Here is a 24,865-nt window from a genome sequence, read left to right as displayed (position 1 = left end):
TGGTAACACCTAATGTTTATAGTAACACTGAGCTAATGGGAGGAATGGAATGCAGAAAAAGGCCCCTGTTTATAATTATTACTACAGCAGCCAAGGTCACCGATAGACTCCTTATATCCCGCAAGTGAGGAGTCACAAAGGGTCGCATTTGCAGAGAGGGGAGGACAGGACAGGGGACCCGATATTGACCCACACGGTATTCCATGCCATGCATGTCATGCTCTTTTTAAAGCTGGAGGATCATGAGGGTCTCTCTCTCTCTTTGTCCATGGCCAGCTGCTGAAGAGGACTCTGTTCCTTGTCCTGCCTGCCATCCTGATGCACATTCTGATCCGTGCATTCCTGAGTCCAGTTCCCATCTACTGCCGAGACCATTCTGGGACTTCCTGGTGCTGCCCGGCAGCTGCTGGCGGGACGCCAGCGCCTGACACCCAACTCCAGGAAACTCAGTGTCGATTTTGTACATTTTGCCTTATTTGTCTTATTATTAACATTCTTAGTATAATTAGTGTTATTAGTAAAGCTTTTTATATTCAATCTGTAAGTCTCTCTCCCTTCTCCTCCTTTTTCCCTTCCTTTGGTGGGAGCGTGGGGGTTAACAGAGAGCATCTGCCACTCAGTTTATTGCCGCCCTGCTCTAAATGGTCACAGCATTGTATGTTGTATGGCATGTTACACTACAATTTTAAGAAAGGAAGACTTTCTGACCAGGATACTAGAGCCACATCATCACCTTTAATAATGATGTGACACTGATCAAACTTGCTCCCCTGCCTTACTTGAGCTGTGATGCTGGTTTTATCCTACCTGCAGATAGTGCTGTAAGCCTTAGTGCTACAGGGCATGACTGGTACACACATTTGTGTTCTCTCTGATATCTACTGTTTTTTTCCTCCACAAAAAATGTTCTTTTTTTGTTTTCATTCCAATGTCTAAATGAAAATTCAAAGTCTCTGAAGTTGCCCCCAAAAGATACAAAAGCATACTAAATATATGCCGATTCTTCTATGCATAGCAATTATTGACTAGTCTCAACAACACAAAAAACTAATATTTTTAAAAGATTTTTCTTTTCCTAGTCCTGTTTTCCTTATTCTTACCACAACTTCCTCCTCTAAAAATAGATGTAATTCTTCAGGTTCCCGTTTTCATTATTTGCTTTCATGGTAATTCGGTTCTGTACATGAAAGGTCACCTATTCCAATAAAACACAAACTTGGCACCTATCTCCTTGTGGAATGGAGCCTAGCGGGAGCAAGGTACTGAACGTTCTCTTTACAAGAACACTGTACATAAATCCTCACTTATATGTGACAGTCCTTATACTTCTCTTGACCACAGGTTTTAGATAGAAGGAAAAAGAAACAGAGACAGTAAGTTACTGTAAAACCTCTTTTAAACTGCAAGCTACCATGCAAACACTACATATGAAAGTTCCGCCTTTACCTGAATCTTTCAGCCTTTACATTTTAAAGCTATATATGACCACACAGATACCAAAATAAAGCAACAACTCCAGTGTAAACACAAAGGCAACAAACAACAAAAGATTTCTGAGAGACTGTTCTTACCTATGCATGTATTACTCACTGTATTCTCAACTGTATTCAACTTCAGCTTTTTGTATGATACTGAGAATTGTTAACATTGGCATAATTGTGTATTTTCTTGCTTTGTCAACACAGGTAATAGAAAGGGCTTTTTGTGTTTCCTGCTTGCCAACAACTTTAGAACTGAACTATGCTGCCTGCTGGACCATCACATGACAGCTTTTCTTGTAGAAAACAACTGTAGAAAGCAAAATGTGAGAAAGAGACAAGCCGCAAGTCACATCTAATATGAAGTATTAGATATGAAGTACACACGTGCACCTGTACATTGCTATTAATGGCTCTTCACAAATTGGATTGAAAGCTCAAGATGCATGAAACAAGGAATACATCATGTTTTATCTTTTGCACTGCCAGAATGTAACATACTGATTAAATAACACTTTTATTCTTCAACTCTATCTTTACAAGAACAGACTATACCACAAACTTTTATAACTTCTACATTTATAGCAATCCCACAAAATAAAGAACTGTTCTTCCCATTTTACAGAAGGAGACCGGGGCACAGGGCAGACTGAAAAAACTGTTTATTGTAAAATTAGGTTTATGGTTGAACTGGGAACCAAACGCATTAGTTTAATCTTAGTTCAAGCACACATTATGTTTAGGAAGCGCGGACTGAGAAATAAGATCAGCATTGCAATTCTGATAAATGATGAATGGATAATTTAAGAACATTTTGTGATAACCTGCTAAGTTCGTTTGATAACGTCCACCCACTTCTCAGACTTTCACACCCTCATCCAGCTTGTCTCCAACAACCGAGTAGAAGTTATCAATGGACTCGACATTACACTGGCCTGCAGGAAATCAGCCAATCATTTCATATGTACTTAAAATACATGCAGTTTTGGACTGCTTTCTTCTCCTGCCTCATGCCTTTAAACACTGCCTCACTTTGCCAAACCCCATCTTACAGGCAGGCATGCATGTATGACTCCCAGACTGCTCCCAACCCCAAGGCTCGAGAAGGCGGCAACTATCTGACCCCCGCAGCTAATCCACCACATTTCTCATCTTGATTAGGGACTCCGTCCTCTATGCTCTGGGCCTAGTTAAGTCTTTAAAGTTTACAAGTAACAGGAAATTTGAGACCGAAATAAAAAAAAAAAAAACAGAACTGAAGAATTCAAGATTCCTGACGTTTGAGTGACTCTGTTGTCTGACTTCTAAATGTGCACTCTTCTAAAGTGCTCGATCATGGGGTAGGGGTGGTGTTAAACAGACCAGTAGACAGACTGTAACTTAGGCTGTCTGGGTACAAGCTGTTTATCAGAAAATGAAGGCTACATGCCGTGGACTCTGCTTTTTTGCCCTCTCCTTTCTCCCCAAAGTGAAGTGACAAAGAGATTCAGGTTAATGTTCTCAAAGTCAGAGGTTTGTATAAGATCTGGGAACACAAACTTTCTGTATATAAATGAAGAGCCATTAGATATACAATCCTTATCCAGTCAGAAAAGGAATCTTAGAAAAGCCTTAAACGCTTTTCAAAACAGCAGCCTTTTCAACAGTGCTTGTGAAAGAGAATATTGCTACACTGAAACAGGACCATGTACAGAAATGTTCTTATTCAGGCCTTTTTTTTTTTAAGAAGTATTTTGTCTTTCAAAAGTAGTAAGACAATGCCTGCTGATACAAGTACTTCTAAATAAAACCTCACTTTTCATATTCAAACTCGATGCAGACTGACCTGAACAGAGCATTCAAAATCCGTATTGATGCACGTTTCTTAAGCATTTGATACTATCTCTAGTTAAGTATTCTTCTGCAGGAAATGTACCTATTCTTTTCGGCAATATGCCAAGACAGATGTAAGGACAGCAGCAGGATTTACACTGTTATTGCACATAATGCCTATTTCTTCCGTTGACATTCTGCTTGCATTTAAATAGACAGTGATGCCGTGAAAAGCCAGAATTGAAGACTCAATAGTTGGAAGACTGTTAAGCAGGTCTTCTTTATTACAGCGCCAGGCACACAGGGGATCTCTCCTCCAAATATGTGCACTTACTAGGTATTTATGCTATGTTAACGTACACATTCATTACATTTGCAAGAAATGCTTATCATAGTTTTACCGAGAACTCATTAGTATATGGTAATGTCCATCGCCCATGTTTGTTTGGCGTCTCTTGGTGATCGGCGGGGTCTTCAGATTATCCTGCAGCCTCTCTATCGCTGTAGTTTGCATACCTGTTCTCCCAAGGCCCAGGCACCTAACGGGATTATTCAGGAGTCCCTTATCTTGCAACTGTCCCGTCCCAATTATTCACAAAGAACTTGTTTTGGTTGTGCAATGATTCTGACCACCTGAAGTGATAACATCCCCTACGTGTTACATTTGTTACATTTACAGTTATCAACAGAAAAAAATCTTCCTGCTTAAGGGACTTTCTTTAACCTGCCATTTAACCATCTTTCTGATACACCAAGATAGGTCTGAGGTATAAAAATAAACCCCTGCCTTATTTATAAAATTAAGTATATTGAATATACATTTTATTTTTTTATTTCCTCAGGGAAACAGAACTGGCAATATGGCTGTTATTTTTGGTGTGAAAATGCTAAACTGGTCCAAGAGTATTTTGTGGGACATGCATTTCATCCAGAATTGCCCTGAAACATTTACCAGGAGGCTTTCTACTGGTCACACCTGGAAGGAAAGACTTGTACTTGAACTAAACGAAGTTTGAAATTTCTCTGTTTCCTTCTAAATACAACTAGTTCAAAGGTCACCATTTTCTGAAGAGCAGATATTAGACTCACAAGCATCAGAGAAGTTGACATTTAAGAAAAAGCCAAAACCTTTCGAACATGCCTTTATACTAAGCCTCTTTCTGTGGCACAGCTGGCACCCATCCCTTCCAGGGACATGACACCCTATTTTGCACCGTTCCTACACCCAGCCCACGCGACTCAACAGCCCTTCCTGCCCTGCAACCAGAGTCAGCTGCCAGCACGCACTATGCACTCAAGCGCTTGAAGGGAAATACAGTCCTTAATATAAGCCCCCAGAAAACAAACCAGATACACAGCTCTGGCAACAATAGAGAATTTAATATTTGTGGAATGAGTTGAAAAATAACCTAATTTAGGACAAATCAAATCAATTTGCAGCAAAGCACCTTATTCTCCATTGGTCACTGGAAAATTCTGTTTTCTACATGAAGGAAGTTTCTAAAAGAAAAGGGCTAGAAAGACAAGATTCATCAATCTGTTTACAAATAAAAAAACCCATAGAACGCAACAGTGTATAAAACACATGCCATAAGGAATACAGTTTCTCCAGAAACTTTGCCATACAACCTAGCTCTTTCTGAGTTTAAGGGGAGTACCTGCAGCTGGAGAGGCCCCTGACAAGATGTCTGGCTCTCAAAAAGCAGTGTGCTCAGCCCACAGACATGAAGCCAGGCAGAGAATGCAGAAGCTTCCAACCATACCCAAATAGGATTTGAGAACACCCGGTACTAATACCAGTGAAGGATTTACTGTTTCACTGATCCACAAGATTCTTACGTCATATCTGAAAGATTGTATAAAGCTATGAAAAAGATTAATTCATCCAGCAATGAAGAGGTTTAACCTTTAAGAAGTAAGCAATCTGGGTTTTGTGGGTTTTTTTGCAATGTCAAACAGCAGAGCATAATCCTGATTCTACAAGTCTAAATGAGATGAATGACATTTTCTAAATTAGGGTCACTTCCCTGTTGTTCAGGAGAATCAATCTACCTGGGTAAGCTTCAGATTACTTTCAGGTATATGTCAAACTACAAACACCAGCCTGACATTTGGGATAAACACCAGAAAGGTAGCAGGCACTCCTGCGCAGACATACGCCTATAGTAAATACTCATGGTGACAGATTCCACGTCAGTCAAAACCCTTCTATAGACTGCAGCCAAATAGGAAGAAAAGATAATTATCTTAAGTCTTCATCGACAGAGCTTGAATCCTCCGGTTAGCTCATCCTAGTTAAGCTTTCACTTGCACAGAAAAATGTTACATGCACATCTGTCCCAACAGCACTCTCATCTCTTTCGTTGAACATGATTGAAGTAATAAAAATGCATTTGCTACTGAGATAGGTAATGGGCATTAGGGAATTTTAACCCTACTGCCACTCAGACAGATCCTATGGCAATGCTTAGCACAACGCCAAATGTCAAAAGGGCCACACTGGACCAGTCTGGAAGGCTAGGCCAGTTCTTTGCCTCTGATCATGCCAAAAGCACAAGCCAAAGCAGTAGAGTAAGAATTGAGAAAACACACACATCCTTGACTCTTTCTCATGTTCAACTTTTTCCAGATCAGGTAGTTGTCAAGCCATACTCAATTCAGTTTCTCAGTAACTTGCAATGAATTTCTCCTCTAAAAACACATCTGCTCTTCCCTTTAGCCTATGTGAACTTCCAGCACCCATAATATCCCCTGGAAGCACATCTCACACACCAGTGGGGTGAAAAACCACCTCTCCTGTGTGTTGCTTTGTCTTCCTGGCTCCTGCAAGCTTCATCTGAGGTCACCTACTTAGAGCAGTAGTGAACAACTGATCCCTATCTAACGCCTTTATGACACCTTTTTAATTGATTGATTGATAAATATTGACCGGACATTTTCATGGAACTATCTCTTGCAAGTTCAAACTATTGCTCCCAAATGGTAACAATCAGCTCAGAGATTAAGTTAGAATTAATATTCCCCCTTGAGCATCTTTTGCCAATTACACTGAATTTCCTTAGTCATTTTAATGGCAACCACCCTTATAGGGTCTTCTGCAGAGCTTGCTTGTCAGCTCTCATCTTTTTGGCCCCCTAAACAACTTACCAGCATCCCCAAGTTTTCTCATCTCCCCAGCAAACCTATTGTCCAGGTCATTTATGAATATAACAAACATCACAGATCCTGATGGTATGCCAGTGGTGAACGCCTTCCTTCGTGAGGACTGATGCTACATGCTTGATCTCTTATTTCCTACTTTCTAATCAACTATTTGTCCATACAAATATTTCTCCACTGAAGTTCCAGCTGTCTAACTTCTTTAAAACACACTGGTGAAGAATTTGGCCAAAACTCTTGATACACAATCCTTCACAAAACATTGTTTGTTGCCTAATAAGCCGTTTTAAACAAGAGGATCCACACCAAGTTAGCAGCTCTAACCGGGACAAATACGCTAGATGTGTGTGTCATTACGGGATCTGGAAAAGCTGTATCCCTCTACAACAGCAAAAAAATCAGTACCTTTTAGTCTCTGAAAGTCTCCTGAGGCAAGATTTTTGTACAAGAATCCTCTTTTTACCTTAAATCAAAGAGGAAGAGATGGTTATTGTTTTCTCGAGAAGTTTGCTAGTGCGTATCCTCACAGAATGCTTTGATTACATCTAAGAGACACCACATACAGCTGAAAGTTTACAGGTACAATCAGTTTCACAGATTTAAAAATGTGACACTCCACAGGCTAAGGGTGAGGGGTTGTAGTTGAGCAATTTAAAAAAATATATATTTATTTATTAATAGTGAAAACCTACTGACTGCATTAGAAAATAACGCCACCAAGGACAACCTGTGGTGTCACAGAAAGATCTTAACCTACATCTACCAGCCTTTCAAGGTCTATAAGGTACAAAGAAGAGACCTTATCCTTGAGCTGGTTTGGGCAACTTCAGACAGACTTGTGCATGGTCATAATATACAAATGTCCAGGATATATTTTTGAGGCAAAATAACCTAAGTAAATAAATAAATCAAAAATAAATCATAGGCCATCAGGTTGCTCTCTCCTTCCACAAAGAAACATCAGACAATCAAATAATAATAAGCATCAGGATTATTTTATTAATATTTTAATATTTTATCTTTCTGATAATAGTATACCACAGTATCTACAGACAAGAAATGCACACAATATCCTTTTTGAGATATCATGCTATAAAAAATTCCTTGCAGTGATAAGAAAACTACTATGGCCTGAATGCCAGACTTGAAGGAAGGCATAAAATTTCAATCATTTTTAACCTGAGATGCATATTTCTAGAATTACTTCAACTGTACATTAACAAACAACATCTCTAGATATTTATACTCTACGCAAATACGCAGTACAAGTGAAAACAAATATACATATAAACGTATATATATGTTTGTAAACAGAAAGAGTGTGTGCATGCGATTACACTGACAGAATATGACAGCTGATTAACACCAAATCTCAGATTATCTTCTGGTGGAAAAACATACTAGGACTAAGCAGTTTGTTGTCAGTGGTAGTAACTGCCTATATAATGTTGGCTTATGCCACTGCATATGCCATCACAAACTCACTTCTTAATTACCTTATCTCTTGAGATGGCTTCATCTCTGAATCTTAACTTTTATGTCCTGCATAACAGTGTCATTGAAAAGAAAACCAGCAAATTTCTTCATGATAGGCCAGGTCACAGTGAGCACAATTACCTTCAGTTAATACACAGCCAGTATCTTTCCACAGTCGTTCTCTTATGCAAAATACAACAACTCTTCTGTTGTCAAAAATGGGTAAATAATCTTCCCTCCTAAAGAAAAAGTATCATAACAAGTGAACAGAAGCAACAATTCTTCTTGATAATTTAGATATCGTACAGGAGACTGTAAAATTTCAGAGCTATCAGCATCTACTCTCTTTCCACGCAGGATGACATGCAAAATCCATTATTTAAACACCACAGCTGCTTAAATAAAAGCAAGATTTTGAATACTGCTTTCTGCTGCTGATTATTTTACATATGCAAAGCAGCGTATTGTCAAACCAGCTCATTCACATGTGCGTACTTTTTTCAACTCAGAAAGACCTTCTTTTCTCTCCTGTACAACTCAAGAAGAACCTGCGGACTTAAAACTAAAAATGGAAAGACTGAGTTATTGTGATTGAGCCAAAACCTGACCATTTTTGACTGGATAACTGTTTTTAATTTTCAGCTGTCTGAAAGAGAAAACAATCCTTGAAATATCCAAACGAAGAAATCTCTAAAAGTTTTTGTAATGCCACTTTATCTGGTTATACCTGACTTTTTCTGCATGATACAGCAAGTTTCCTTAGAGAAAAGATAAACGAGCTTATTCTGCATAGACTACAAAATGACAAAAAACCCCTCCACTCCCCTAAAGTGAGTTCACTAAATGTTCTCTTTCTAAATTAGAAACAATGTACAGCTGAGAGCATTTTGCTGATCCTATGACTTTGGGTTGGGTGGCACCGGTCACCTTCTACTTCACCACCCTTCCTTTTCTCTGATGCATGTTTTTGCTACATTCTTATATTGTCCAAGGGAGCCATAAATGGAGTCCTCTAAATAAATTTGCTTTAGAAATTTATACAAGATTTGAAAGTTTAATGCAACTGCCAAAAGATTTTGGAGTGCTGGGAGAATTAATCTTACTACTCATTACATTTATTGATTCAAATCAAGCTTCCGGACGTCAGCATAGGTGCCATTGCTAGGAAATAAGACGTTTCCAGGAAATCTGTACGTAAATCTAAAGTGACTGCCAGCTTGGGAGGCAGGGGGGAGTGGGGTGTGATCTATATGCCAGTAAACGCAGTACTAATAGACAATCATCCACTATTTAGCATGCTTTCTCCAATACAGGTTTCTATAACCAACTAAAGATGAAACTATATTCCTTAAGCCTATAAAAGGGCCAGTATTCATAACAGATTTTTGTCTGGAAATACTTTTTGAATGAAGTTAGGGATGAAAGAAGTAATAAGGAGCTTCCATATTCGAAGGCTGGATTTTTTATTTTTATTAGAAGTTGGAACTGGTTGAAGGTAGAAGTTGAACAGCCATGTCCAGCCATGAGATCATTCTATGCTAGATAAAAAGGAAGAGTCTAATTTTGCTTCTACTTCTGTCCTCAAGTATAAGTGACGGCTTTTATTTTAAGGATGGAAGAAAACAGTGACTCATTTTTTGGAATTTATTTACTACCTTTGGTAGAGTAGGCCCAAGATTAACAAAAAGCATCTGGGAAAGAATGAAAAAAAATACAGTAATTTTAAGCAAAATAACCATAAAAGTATCCACTCTACAATGAGGACCACTCCACAGCTGAACCACACTCTGGATCATCTGTGGAGAGAGGTACTCCCATAAATTTTATGGAATCATTACATGAGGCCAAAACCAGAATGCTGAGTGTACAGGTGAGTTCTGTTCCACACTAAACAAGTTGCTACACCTAAATGAAGTAATAGGAAATTTTTGCCCCCATAGCTTACAACTATAGTCAAGAAGAGAGTGAGAGAAGTTAAGGGAGAGCAAGCAAGAGAGCTCTCGCAGTACCTACAAACACAACACTGGAATAAAATCAATCAGCAACAAACCATGGGTCATCAAATACACTACTTTAAATAACAGTTTCCATGTTTCTGCCATCATTACAATTAAAACCTGTATTAGTTAAGTGATACTAGAAATGACAGGACAGGAATGCTCTAGAGTGGGCGTAAAGATTTCCCACCAACTACACATGAGCTTAATGCACCCACAAAAGATTGTAATTTGAAACTGTTGTTGAACTTCAATAGAAACACAAACATAAGGAACAGGGACTCCATGTGAGAGAAAAGGGTGAAAATATACCTATTTTCTTTCATGTAACTCCTACCACAAACCTCCCCTATTGACTAAAGTGTCTGCAGTTACTACAGGTAACTCTAACGCAACACAACAAAACATCAAGTGTTTGAAAAGAGTAAGGACAGCACAAGAAAACCATTGTATTTACACGACTGAAAAATAGCATACACAGCAAATTTATAAGAAATATATTTACTATAATAATGCTTCATTTTAGGGATTAACATAATTGCTTTGGACCTCTTTTTTGGAAGGGTATAAACTGCATAAGGTTACACTGCAAAACACTTGGGAAAAGAATTACAGAATCACAGAATCACAGAATGGTAGGGGTTCGAAGGGACCTCTGGAGGTCATCTAGTCCAACCCTCCTGCCAAAGCAGGGTCACCTACAGCAGGCTGCACAGGACCTTGTCCAGGCAGGTCTTGAATATCTCCAGAGAAGGAGACTCCACAACCTCCCTGGGCAGCCTGTTCCAGGGCTCCGTCACCCTCAGAGGGAAGAAATTCTTCCTCATGTTCAGACGGAACTTCCTGTACTTCAGTTTGTGCCCATTGCCCCTTGTCCTGTCGCTGGGCAGTACTGAAAAGAGTCTGGCCCCGTCCTCCTGACACCCACCCTTGAGATATTTGTAAGAATATATTAGGTCTCCTCGCAGCCTTCTCTTCTTCAGGCTGAACAAGCCCAGCTCCCTCAGCCTCTCCTCGTAGGAGAGATGCTCCAGTCCCCTCATCATCCTCGTAGCCCTCCGCTGGACTCTCTCCAGTAGCTCTTCATCTTTCTTGAAGTGGGGAACCCAGAACTGGACAGAGTACTCCAGATGAGGCCTCACCAGGGCAGTGTAGAGAGGAAGGAGAACCTCCCTCAACCTGCTGGCCACACTCTTCCTAATGCACTCCAGGATGCCACTGGCCTTCTTGGCAGCCAGGGCACACTGCTGGCTCATGGTCAACCTGTCGTCCACTAGGACACCCAGGTCCCTCTCCACAGAGCTGCTCTCCAGCAGGTCCGCCCCAAGCCTGTACTGATGCATGGGGTTGTTCCCCCCCAGGTGCAGGGCTGGGCAGGAACCTGCAGAAGCCTCATCAGGTTCCTCTCTGCCCAACTTTCCAGCTATCCAGGTCACGCTGAATGGCAGCACAGCCTTCTGGTGTATCTATCATTCCTCCCAATTTGGTGTCATCAGCAAACTTGCTGAGGGTACACTCTAACTCTTCATCCAGGTCGTTGATGAAGAAGTTAAACAAGACTGGGCCCAGTACTGACCCCTGAGGGACACCACTAGTTACCGGCCTCCAACTAGACTCAGCGCCGCTGATGACAACCCTCTGAATTCTGCCATTCAGCCAGTTTTCAATCCACCTCACTGACCACTCATCCAGCACACATTTCCTGAGCTTCCCTAGGAGAATGTTATGGGAGACTGTGTCGAAAGCCTTGCTGAAGTCGAGGAAGACAACATCCACAGCTCTCCCTTTGTCTACCCAGCCAGTCATGTCATCGTAGAAAGCTATCACAGAATCACAGAATCACAGAATAGTAGGGGTTGGAAGGGACCTCTGTGGGTCATCTAGTCCAACCCCCCTGCCAAAGCAGGGTCACCTACAGCAGACTGCTATCAGTTTGGTCAGGCATGATTTCCCCTTGGTGAATCCATGCTGACTACTCCTGATAACCTTCTTTTCCTCCACTTGCTTGATGACGACCTCCAGGATAAGCTGCTGCATCACTTTTCTCGGGATGGAGGTGAGGCTGACCAGCCTGTAGTTCCCTGGGTCCTCCTTCTTAGCCTTTTTGAAGATTGGACGCTGGCCTTTCTCCAGTCCTCAGGCATCTCTCCTGTCCTCCAGGACCTCTCAAAAATGATGGAGAGTGGCTCAGCAATGACATCAGCCAGCTCCCTCAGCACTCGTGGGTGCATTCCTTCTGGGCCCATGGATTTGTGGATGTCCAGATCGCTTAAGTGATCCCTCACACAGTCCTCCTCGACCAAGGGAAAGTCATTCTCTCTCTGGGCTGCTTCTCTTACCTCTGGGGCCTGGGATTCCTGAGGGCCTGCCTTGGCACTGAAGACTGAAGCAAAGAAAGCATTCAGTAGCTGTGCCTTCTCTGCGTCCTCCGTCACCAGGACACCCGCCTCATTCAGCAGCGGCCCCACGTTGTCCCTAGCCTTCCTTTTGCTGCTGATGTAGTTGAAGAAGCCCTTCGTGTTGTTTTTGACATCCCTTGCCAGTTTCAATTCCAGGTGAGCCTTGGCCTTCCTCGTCACATCCATCCCTGCACGTTCTGACCACATTTCTGTACTCTTCCCAAGTGGCCTGTCCCTCTTTCCACATTCCATGGACCTTTCTCTTCCACCTGAGATCTGCTAGAAGCTCTTTGTTCAACCATGCAGGTCTCCTGCCTCCTTTGTTAGATTTCTTTCTCAGGGGGATGCACCGCTCCAGAGCATGGAGGAAGCGTCGTTTAAAGAGCGACCAGCACTCTTGGACTCCCCTACCTTCGAGAGCCCTGGCCCACGGGATTCCTCCCAGTAGCTCCTTGAAGAGGCCAAAGTTAGCCCTCCTCAGGTCCAAGGTTTTGATCCTACTTATCGCCCTGCTTCCTCCACGCAGGATCCTGAACTCGACCACTTCATGGTCACTGCAGCCGAGTCTACCTCCAACCTTCACATCCTCCACCAGTCCCTCCTTGTTTGTTAATACAAGGTCCAGCAGAGCACCTTTCCTTGTTGGTTCCTCCACCACTTGCATCAGAAAGTTATCATCGATGTTCTGTAGGAACCTCCTGGACTGCGAATGCCTAGCTGTATGGTCTTCCCAGCTGATGTCAGGGTGGTTGAAGTCCCCCATGAGAACCAGGACCTGCTTGCAGCTGCCTGTAGAAGACCTCATCAACTTCCTCCTCCTGGTCAGGTGGCCTGTAGTACGTACCCACCGTAATGTCACCCTTAGGAGCCTGTCCCTTAATTCTAACCCACAAGCTTTCAACTCGTTCCTCATTTGCCCCGGGGCCAAGCTCAGTGCATTCCAGTTGCTCCCTCACATATAGAGCAACTCCCCCACCTCTCCTTGTTGGCCTGTCTTTCCTAAAGAGTCTGTAGCCATCTATGACAGCATGCCAGTCATGTGAGTTGTCCCACCACGTTTCTGTGATGGCGACCAAGTCGTAGCCATCCTGCTGTATAATGGCTTCCAGCTCCTCCTGTTTATTGCCCATGCTACGTGCGTTGGTATAGACACACTTGAGCTGGGCTGTCAATCTCACACCTGATCCTGGCACGCCAAGACTGGGCTCGTCCCTAGTGAGATGGGCAATGTCCCCTTCTCTCTTCGAACCTAGTTTAAAGCCCTCTCAATGAGCCCCGCCAGCTCGTGGCCAAGAATCATTTTTCCCCTTTGAGATAGCTGCACTCTGTCTGTCGCCAGCAGGCCCGGTGCTGTGTACACCTCCCCATGATCAAAGAAGCCAAAATTTGACCGATGGCACCAGTCCTTGAACCGCCTGTTAATCAGGTGAGTTTTCCTGCCCCTTTCAGTGCTGTTCCCTGCCACTGATGGGATGGAGGAAAACACCACCTGCGCCCCTGATCCCTCAACCAGTCGCCCCAGTGCCCTGAAGTCCCTTTTGATGGCCTTGGGACTTCTCTCTGATATCTCGTCCCCGCCAACCTGCATTACCAAGAGGGGGTAATAATCAGAAGGCCGCACCAGACCAGGGAGTTTCTTAGCAACAATTATTCTAGGAGTTTGCTACAACTCTCCATTTCTGAAGTAGCATGTTTAGTTGCACCGGTGTGATAATTAATAAAAGCAGTACCAACATTAAGTCTACCTGAAAGATCTTTTTGGAACACCTGTCATGTAACCTAGTAGTTCTGGCACTAAACAGATCATCTTAAAAAAATAAGCACAAAACTAAACAAAGCTCACAGATTCACCATACATCCTGCAAGAAAAAAATTTCAGAGACACTTCATACAGATATGGACTTGCCATGACATCTTATGCCATCTTATTGAAGAAGCATCTTACAGTGAGGAAAAAATAAATGTAGATATTAATCATAACCAAAAAAAGAAACAGAAGGAAAATGGTTAGAAAGACCTCTCAAAATCCATCTTGGATTTGGTTTCTTGGGGTTTGTTGTTAAACCTACTTACAGTTATATTCTTCCAGTCTTCAGAAACATACACCATATTCACAATCCCCTTTGCTTTTCCCTAATGAACATAATCCAGCAAAAGATAGCCTTTACGTTTTCACCCCACAAAGAAACAACATTAACATTTGCAAACTGGTTCTTGAAAAGAGACCTGAGTGAGTCCTGAGCACCCTCCACTTTCTGCAGCACACATGGGTGGACTTCACTGCATCTTCCTTGCAGTGTTGCAACCTGATCAGAAAATGACTGTACCCACCAAGGCACAACGCCCAGCAGCATGCTGCACGCCACAGCCCTTTAGTGCTTCAGAGAGCTCTTCCGCCACTTTGCATTTCCATAGAAATAAAAAGCACCAAGGGTCCTAGACTCTAGGCGTTCCCCTCTCTAGAAGTTAAAAAATGAAATATAAAAGCAGATTCACCGTATACACAGGGTTTGGGGTTTTTTCACTCTATTCTTAAGCAATGGATGAAAACAGGGTAACATTTAAATATAGACATATTCAGCTCAAAGCAGACAGAAAATACAACTAACTGAAATGACTTAAAAGTCACAGAAATTCTCTTGCATAACCAGTTTGGAAGTTGGGGTGACAAACCAGGGGTGGGTTTTTTGGGTTTTGTATTTTGGTTTTTTTTGGTTTAGGGTTTTGGGGTTTTTTTTTGTTAAGCTGGATCAAGGTGGAGAAGGTAACCTCAAATGGTAAGAGCAAGAGGCTGTAAAATAATTTTTAAAAAATTTATAAAAAAGAGCTTCTGAACAAAAAGAGGATTGCCACCCTCAGGACATGCACATAGGAATGACAGAAAGAAACTGATAAAGATCTGTAACTTCTGCAGAAAGATACAGCTCCTAAGACAGTATTTCTGGAATCTTATCTCTCTGCTCTCAGATGACAGCTATGGACCAAGATCTTCTCTCCCAGTAAAACGGTCAAAGTGTTCTTGGTCTTGCTTCTTACAGATGCAAATTCTGGGAAGTTGAGTCCCAGCTCCTCTAAAGCCCATTTGTAAAGACTCCAGCATTTCCCTTGATTGTCTGAATAGATGTACTATTTATTACCTACAACTAGAGACAGGAGAGTACTACCTGTTCAATAATGAACTGAGCAACCGGTGAGAAAAATCATTCTCCTAAATTAGTTGGGTTTTAATTTATTTTAAAGCTGAAAGTAGTGTCCAGTCCACTCCAGTGGAACAATTGGGAAATTTGGTTCTACTTTAAGAACCAAATACGTAGAATGAAAGTTCATGAGAATGGCCTTCTCTTTGTAAAACAATACAGAACAGCTTCATGAATTGATTGGGATGGTTCATGTTTTAGGGTGGGTCAATACTAACTGCTCAACAGAATAAATATTTTTAAACTTTCCTATCTCTGAATGTTCTGCTTTAAACTTATAAGAGAAAAAATATAATAAAAAACATTAAAAAACCTCAATAAGTTTTCAGAATTCTTTGAGGTTTGTAATTTTGCCCAACAAATATAGCCTTGATATAGTTTTATCCTACTTAGTCTTTACAAAATTAAGTTAAATTTAAAATATTAATAAAGATCAGCTGTTCAGTTTGAATTTTCTGTTTCCTGTCTCATCACTTTACTTTGCAAATGAATGTTATTCTGAGACATGCTACTAAAACAATGACATAGAAAGTAGCCTTAAACTTTCTAACTAGATTGATTCTAATGCTGTTGCCTCCACAAAAATAAAGAAATTTACTGCCTAAATAATACGTAACACAGTAACCTACCAGACAACAGGATCAACTCATTAAATTTTATATACAAGCTTTCATTAGTCCACGATGTTGAGAAGGTATTGCTGCTCTAACTCCTGCCACAAACCAGTCAGAGCTGACAACTACTAGATTGTTTGACCACCCTTTGTAACTGAAAGCACAAGTACAATCATCAAAACATCGACAGTGTTTTTCTTGCCTAAAAGCTAGACATAACAGGTTCATCGGACAAACCTTAGCAGAAGGAATATCAATTAAGAGACAAAGTGCTAAAATACTACTTCTAACTAAAAAAAAAAAATATGTTGTCACTGGTATATATTTAGATATCCCACAGAGAATCAATAGCCTGAAAGTTAATTAGATCAGGTTGACTGACAAGCGAAATAGATGTGAATATAGTGATCTTATACACTGGAATTAAGATGATACCACAAATAAGGCACAGGTTGTAATACTGAGATTATCAAGAACACAAGCAGTAAATCTTTTATAAAATTTAATAACACAGTTTCCCCCCAGAGCAGTGTTAGCAGCCTTTCAGGCAACCACCCAATGAGCAAATACTTAAATGTCACACTTAGAAAAATACTTAACATGAAACACCAAAAGGTGTTTAAGATTTGGTTTTATTTCTCTTTATCCTACTCTGATTTGATTGGTGATAAATTAAATTAATTGCCTCAAGCTGAGTCTGTTTTTTCCACGACAGTAACTGGTAAGCGATCTCTCCATGTCTTTATCTGGACCCACGAGCCTTTTGTCATATTATCTCTCCTGTCCAGTTGAGCAGAGGGAGGGACAGAGCAGCTCTGGTGGGCACCTGGCGTCCAACACACCGTCAGATACTTCCCATTTAAAATGTAGCAAGAGAAACACTGTTTCTAATGCACATAAGACAATTCACATTGTCTTCCTAACGGTTTCTCTGTCCTTACCATGGCCTTCCTCCTCAACTCTAATTGCCAGCTATTATTTTACACACCACAATTTAAACCACATAAACAATGCTTTCTATCAGCTTCAAACAGAATGTTAGGGGTTGGAAGGGACCTCTATGGGTCATCTAGTCCAACCCCCAAAACAGATAAGAAAAGGCTAGAAGGGAACGCTACTTCCACCTGTTTGGACACCCCCTGCAAACCATAGGTGAGAATGTCTTAGCTAGTCCCATGGTGGTATTTGTTGAATTTTATATAGTTTTGAGTTAAAAGCATCAGGTATGGCATAACTGATCTCATCTTCAAGCTTTTTTCCAATACTTCATTCTTACTTTCTACTTCTATTCTGTATTTGTCTGATTTTAGCCTCCTACCAAGAATCTTGTCATGCTCCTTTCTGTCATTCCAGTCTGCCTCCAGTTTTCAAGCATTTTATTCAGTCTCTGCACCTCTCCAGTTCTCTTCACTAACTTGTCAGGTAAGAGTCATCTCCTTGGAAATTTTGGTTCCAAAGACATTTGATCACCAGAACTGCCCTAAAATCAATTTCCAAGTGATCAAACTAAAGCAAATTAACATGCATCCTTCTTCAGATAACTTTCATAAAGATACATATTAAATCACCATTTTCTTTTTTTAAATTGTCTTCCCTGAATCTAACAGATAAATCAAAAAATAAACAAAACTTACAGGAAATCTCAGCTTTCAATCCTGGATGGATATGGGTTCCAATAAAAATTCCAGGTCAATGTACTATGTCCCTTTTGCTTCTCTGAGCAATCTTCTTCCACGACTTTCTCGCTTCTGGCTCGCTAGCTGGACTTTATTCTACACTTGCAGAACCACCCAATGCATTATCCATAGAGCAGCTCACCTCTTTTACTCCCTCTCCACAGTATTCAGCATGTTACTTGCAGTGCTGAAGCCAGTAAGAAGCTCATGCATCAGCTCTGTGAAAGAGAAAGTCAGAATAAGCCAGGGCACACGGACACAGAACAGGGTGGCCAGCTTCACAGATCCTGATCGTGCAGCCAGAGAGGGAATAACAGACTGAAAGCTGGAATGATCAAGCAGAGCAGTCTGATGAAATAAGACAATCCATGAATTCAGGTCATTACTGAAAAACTGTTTCAAATGAAAACCTTCAGAAAAGTGAAGAAAACTCAGGAGAGAAAGTGAGATCTGGTATCAGGCAAGCAATTGTACAGGGTAAGCTGGATACAGAGCAGATGCTCAGCACAGAGCTTGTTAGCCTGAACGATTCCAAGGGAAGTGCCTTGTAAAATGATAGTCACTCTGAAGACCAAATAGAGGACTTTTCCCCCTTTCTCCTCCAACCAAATCTCTTTCTAGACAGTTTAGACTGGCAGCAAGCTGTTACGAAAATTCTTACAACTTTTCTAGAAAAAGAGTTCTGCTCGTGCACTGTTTTTCTTACTACTTCTCATTAATTACAGTTTAAAACCCTGTGTTTCTTCAGTAAACCTTAACTGATATTAAACAGATGTCCAACAGCATACATCAGAATACAGAAAACACAACCGGAACATTTCTTGTATATTTTGATCAGACCAAAAGTGCACTTGAAATATAGCAAAGATCATTTTGTGGACACATTTCAAAAACACTACAGAAAACAGGAAGTGCAAGAACTGTTCTGTTTAAATATTAGTCTTTTTTATTGAAACAGGTAATAAACATATGAAAATTATGAGTTTAAATTTCTTCGAACTATCCAAAAAATAGGCATCTTGAAATAATAATAGTTTAATCCAGGAAAAAACAAGTGAAACATACTTTAATACCTTGCAATTAATGCACAGCTGAGGATTTCTACTTAGCCACAGTGCTTCACCCATGTACCACGGGCAAACAGCACAGTGGTGCACATCTGCAGTCTTCGTAGCCACGAACAGGTTAATTCTAGCCGCATTTCAAAACCACCAGAAGTGATTACAGCAAAGTTGGGGATGAATTAACATATACCCAGCCTGTCAAGTGAGGCTAATCACAGCTACGCATTAGATGGTCTACAAGTGAAGAACCTGTACAGAGCATGCCGAACTAATAGTTATCACAACCTGCAATTTCTTTTAGAAAACACCATCACCTGATGCTGTTTCTTTCCATATCAGGACACTACCATGTGAGGCACAGCTCAGACAGTGAGCAGCAGCCCCTTCCCAGGACAATACAATAATGGGTTTTGCAAGCCTGGGGAGCTGCAGTGGACACAGAAGCCTCAAGCTGAGCAGCAGAGAGCTGTTGTACAAACAACTACAGAAGCAGAGGATGAACTGAATACTGAATTTTTTTCTTTCAATTACTTTTTCTTAATGAAAAAAAAAATTTATTTGTAACACTGTTTTCACAGATAAATAAGAAAAAGCCCTGGTCTAAAAGGGCTGAGAAAGAGAACTGTGCAATGCTATGGCTGAAAACCTTAGGAACACAACCTGCAATGCTGCTAGAGAAGAAGGGTAGAACAGTAGCGCTCCTTTAACAACGCAAGAAATCACGCCCAAAACAAGTGTTCAACTTCCAAATTCCTTAAGATCCACAAGTATGCTAAAACTGCTATAAAGCTTCAGTAGATACTCAGGAATTAGGTCTTTAATTCTTTGTCATAGAGATGACTTAAGATACTTGTTTAAGGAGCTGGTGTTGAAGAATAATCATCCCCACTTGTTTAATGCAAAGACAATTGGCACCACTTGAATAACACACAATATCCCTCAACCACTGTTTATGTGTTTAAAACTCTAGTAATCATGAAGTTCAACAACAGTTCACGAGAAAACCGATCCTACTCTTAAACATATTCAGCAGTATGTAATACAACTTTTCAAAACTTCAACAAAATTGCACACAAAAAGATACAGTAAAAGAACATTTAAGAAGTGAAGTCTCACAGTCAAGGTATTGGAAACATCAGATTTATAGTTACTAGTGCAAGGTTAATTCACCTCTGATGTATGTATTTATCATGAAGCCATCTGGAATCATGTTCCTTTGCTCCAGAAGGCTCATGCCTGAGGCTCAGTACCAAAGGGGGAAGAATAAAAGTAAAGATACATACAGAATTTCTGAGTGTTTGAATTCCTAACTTTAAAATATTCTTTGATGATAGCCGTTGTACAAAATGTGCACGTACATATACAGGCATGTATCACCTCTGTGTCAAATGTTTTACAGTTCAAAGAGAAAGATTCTCTCTCCCAAAAAGGTTGGTTCTCCAAGACTCACTTTCTGTCAAAAATGCTCACCAATATTCACCTTCTCCGGTTATCAGTGCTATGGAAACGAAACACCACCACAAATTGCACAGAACCTTTTCTCCAGACAAGTGACATTTAGCCCACTGTTCCTTCACATCTCTGGCAATCTTCCACTGATCAAGTGTGCTAACTTTAATAAAAGATTTTAAGGTGAGTAAGAACTCTTAGGAATATGTCAAAGACTGAGGGAGGAAAGCAGTACTAGATGAAAATCCATTAAAAAATTAAAAATAAGATCAAGTCAATTATGATTCTCAAATTGCAGGACTACTGAATTGCCTTATTAAATTGGCCTGTAAGAAGAAAAAGAAATGAAAGGGAAAGAATTAGGAGAAACATAGACCTTCCCAGTATTTTTAATGTCACAAAGTACCTGAAAGTCTCTTTTAATTTACCAAACGTCAAAAACTGAGAAATTCAATAACTTTTTCCAGGAAAACTGGATTCTGTGCATTTTCTCTATTTAAATCCACATACAGACATGTATCTGTTTTCCAGAGAAGTATGTGTATATGCATGTGTGTGAGGGAGGAAAGAGAGGCTGCAGCACTAAGGCGTTTGTTCAAAAAAACCTATCCTCTTCCCTGTTTTCATTCACCAGGCTCTCCCTCCTGATTTATCTTCTCTTCTCTACCGGTAGGCTCAAAGATTTTGGTTCGGCAAGGAAGTGGCCAAGAAAGGCCTTGAACACTTACCCTAGCACAAGAAATTTGAGGAATCTGAACAGGAGAGAAAAGAGTAAGAGCAGCCTACAAAGTCTAAAGGTTCCAAAATTTTCAGAAGCATATTTGCCAAGGGAACACATCAGTAAAGAGGAGAATGACGCTAGAAGCTCAGTCTTTCACAACAGAAGGGGTGACATAATTGCAGTACAATCACAACTACAAGAGGGCTGGGAATCTGCTTCTCAGTTGACAGTTGCAACAGCCACTTGAATGCACATCTGACTTACTACTTCATTTTAATAATTTTTACCAGCAGGAACTCAGTAGGTCATTTCTTTAACACAGTACCTGGTTCTCTAATACAGCAATAGTCCATAAAAGACAGAAAACCTAAAAAGCCCTGGAAACCTTGAAATCCTACCAAAACAGATCTAAGACTGAATCTATAACTACCAGCACTACAGACTCCACCAATGGAAGAAGAGATGTGAGGACACCCATCTCGTGTCATGTTGGGAGAAACACTGAGAATTTCTGTCTTACAGAAACATTTAGATTCACTGCTCAACTTCTTAGAGATCTAAGCAGAGTCCCATGCAATCAACTAAAACTAGAAGGTGTGATCTTAAGAAAAACACTAAATATTGTTCTATGACTAGGATGCAAATTACAGTCTGTCAGATGCTTTCATACTTCCATTAAATACATGTCCAAGATATAAAGACCTTCAGTTAACTAATAAGGATTGCTGAAATCATCTGATATATCAGAAAAATCAAAGGTGGGGTCATTCTTCCTAAAAGGGAGAATGAAAAAATTAACAAAATCACAGCACTCAAGACGGGGAAAAATAAAATAAAAACAAAACCTTGCCTGTGCTTAACTTAAACACTATCAACTTTGCATACTGGCGTTCCCAAAACATAAATTTAGTGATGCTGATGGGAAATACATGGGTTCAGGTGTATTTGAACCCCACTAAATATATAAATATAGTAATATATAGTAAATATATAGTAAATATATTAATAGTAAATGTAGTATAGAATGCTTCATTACATGCATATTAATTAACATTCCACATTAACTAGAATAATTTTTAACTAGTGCTTACTTTACAAAACTACTACATGCATTAAAAATTGTCTGAAAACAAATTGAAACTCTAAAATTCAGGGATAAGAATTGCCAAGGTTCGTCAAAGAGTGCATTTCCTAACAACTTGCTATAGGTATATGAAAAAATGTAGTCCAAACAGCAGAAGTTATTTTCCCAATATGAAGTTAAATATTTTAATGAGGATGTTTCCTATGGGAAGACATACTATAAGTTGAGCAATTTTTAAGTAAAAAGTTCATTAATATAAATTACAAAGAACAACCCTATACTGGTAGAGACAAATCATCTCATTAAAGCCTGGTGACACTCCTAGATTCAGTTATAACAAAATTGCACGCCTCAGTACTTCAGTAACCTTTAACTGATTTATTTTCTCGGGCATTATCAACCGTGAAAAGGACTGAAAGTTTCATAATGTGAATGCACGAACATCACTTGGGGAGAAATCCAGGGTTGTTTCCAAATCAGGAAAACAAAACTTTATGGAGCAATTTTCTGTGAACAGAACAAAAAATTGTTATCCTGCTCAGAAATATGATGTTAACATGAAAAATAAACAAAGCCTGGGACTTTAAGATGGACCCATCCAGACTATTCCCTTACAGTCAGCCTCCCAAAAGTGCCTGAAAAATACTTGAACACAGGCAAAAAAAGCCAAACTTGGTGAGAACAACTAACTTCAAAAATAGAAAGATCAAAGTAAACAGGGAAGGAGGAAGAAATGTAAATAAAGTATATGTGCAACTGCCCAGTCACTGTACCTTCCCAGGTAGATCCTTGTTTCCCCACAATATCATTACCTGTGGGCAGTGAACTCTGCCCACCCATCTCTAGTCCTCAGGAAGCTCTTGCACCTTCTGTCTATGTTTGCAGGCAGGTGGCTTCGCTAAGTGACCAGGAGGAGAACTGGGGCCAGTCATGATGCCAAGCAGCATACCTTCTCTCCAGCTGAGAGTGAACACAGTCCTAGGAAGTATCACGTGGGGTAGCACGATGTGGGAAAGATATGAAAGGTGGAGACTGAACAGATTTAGACAGGGAGCTCTGAAGAGGTCTTCAGTTTGTGCTTGAACACAAAGATCTAAAGCCCGAGCTCCTGAACGAATCTCATCCGAGGCATGACAGTGCAACCTGGCTCCCTCTGGCATCATACTAACACTGGCAATGCAGATTTGAAGATGGAATAAAGTAATACACATGGGCACAGAATCAAAAGGAGAACCGGGTGACAGTACCCAACTCCGAAGAGTAACAGCTACATGAAATGAAACATTTTCAAGAAGCAGAGTTTTCTGACTCAATTCTTATATATTCTACCTGTTCTCCTCTTCAGGTGTATGTTCTGGCAAGAAATCTTCCTCCCACAATGCTGCCTGAATCTCATTACTAATACATCTGTTTCATGCCAAGTCTTTTTTCATCTTAATGTAAAATTCTTCATTAACAGAAAAATGCCAAATGTTCTATTTTTCTTTAGAGGTGAGCCAAAACTGCATATTCGATTTCTTAATTAACATAATCCATTTACACCAACTACAGATTCCAGTTTCTCCCCACCGGGATATAGGCTTCTTCATCAATACTGCACCATGGACATTTAACTCCCCGAAGAATACAAAAAGGAATATATCTATTTGATTAATGTTTAACTTACAGCACCATTCAGTGCAACTACAGCAATGGATTTTTCTTTTACATCTCACCAACAAAAGCTACATTTTCAGTCAATATATCTAAAATAGTTAGCTAGGACCAGCTATTTACTCTTAAATAATCTAGCTAATAATTGCCAAAAACGAGATGATGTTGAACTGGGAGCTGCAGAAAGGGAGCAGCTAATGCAGCAAACAGCAGCAGCTGAGACTAGGCAGATCCATTACGTTATTTCTTCCATTTTAACTCCAAGACTAGAGTGGAGTTTTGTATCTGCAGCTATGATCTGCTCACTGAACCTGAACATTGTTCACAGGCCTCTTACACACATGAATAGTCTTCCTAACTTCCACACTTGTAAAATGAATCTAGCTGGCAAAATTTTCATCAGGAAATATCTGAAATTGCTCACAGCACATTATATATTATGAAACTACATATGTGAGGTACTGGTTCAAATTTTGGCCCTAGCAGAGATCTGAAAGCCAGGCCTATACTGTAAGCTTTTAAAGGTATCTGTTGAAAATTAGTTTTCTTAATTGCACAACCAAAAGACATCCTCAGACAAAACACCAGTACTAAAAAAGCAAACCAGAAAGAAAAAGAAAATAACACAACCAATATAAGCAAGGAATTGACAAAGCTCTCTAACATCAGCCTGACCATTTGTCTTGAAATATGGGATGCGCATGATAGGTAGGCTGTCGCTTAATTCTACCTCTTACTGTCAATCCCTTCCTGTTCCACCAAGGCATATATAAAAATATGCTGTATTAATATATATAATCCACCGCAGTATTAAAAACATATTGTGTTTTTATGTTGCCTTGAGTCAGGTATTAAATGCAACCACAATAATCCCATGAGCTGATGTATTTAAAAGTCTTAAAGCCATGAAGAAATCAGGATCTGCAGTCCTGTTGCTGTTTGTGTGTAATAGGAGACAATAAGAAAAAAGCTAAATACCTCATGCCTGCTTAAAGTTATCTGTCACAGACATGTCCTTCAGAAAGAGCAGATAATGGCACTATCATTTATTCCATAAACTCATTAAGGTCTTCATGGTCTTTGAAT

At 40.2% G+C, this 24,865-nt stretch overlaps 1 protein-coding gene across 19 annotated transcripts in view; it reads right to left on the bottom strand.

The window, feature by feature from the left end:
- Positions 1 to 24,865, bottom strand: part of PCDH15 (protocadherin related 15) — a 1,100,829-nt gene that overhangs the window by 771,796 nt on the left and 304,168 nt on the right. For 11 of the 19 annotated variants that reach the window (XM_075423232.1, XM_075423229.1, XM_075423213.1 and 8 more), the window contains exon 2: positions 17,767 to 18,026. The exons of 6 other annotated variants lie outside the window; for them this stretch is intronic. The gene's annotated coding sequence lies outside the window, so the exon portion shown is untranslated. Of the gene's footprint in view, positions 1 to 8,066; positions 8,126 to 17,766; positions 18,027 to 24,865 lie in introns of those variants that run through there. 2 more of the 19 variants (XM_075423215.1, XM_075423222.1) reach the window with 2 other exon arrangements.

The sequence above is a fragment of the Opisthocomus hoazin genome, chromosome 6 (assembly GCF_030867145.1).
Source record: "Opisthocomus hoazin isolate bOpiHoa1 chromosome 6, bOpiHoa1.hap1, whole genome shotgun sequence".
Taxonomy (NCBI): Eukaryota; Metazoa; Chordata; class Aves; order Opisthocomiformes; family Opisthocomidae; genus Opisthocomus; species Opisthocomus hoazin.
This window is presented reverse-complemented; position numbering and strand designations above follow the sequence as displayed.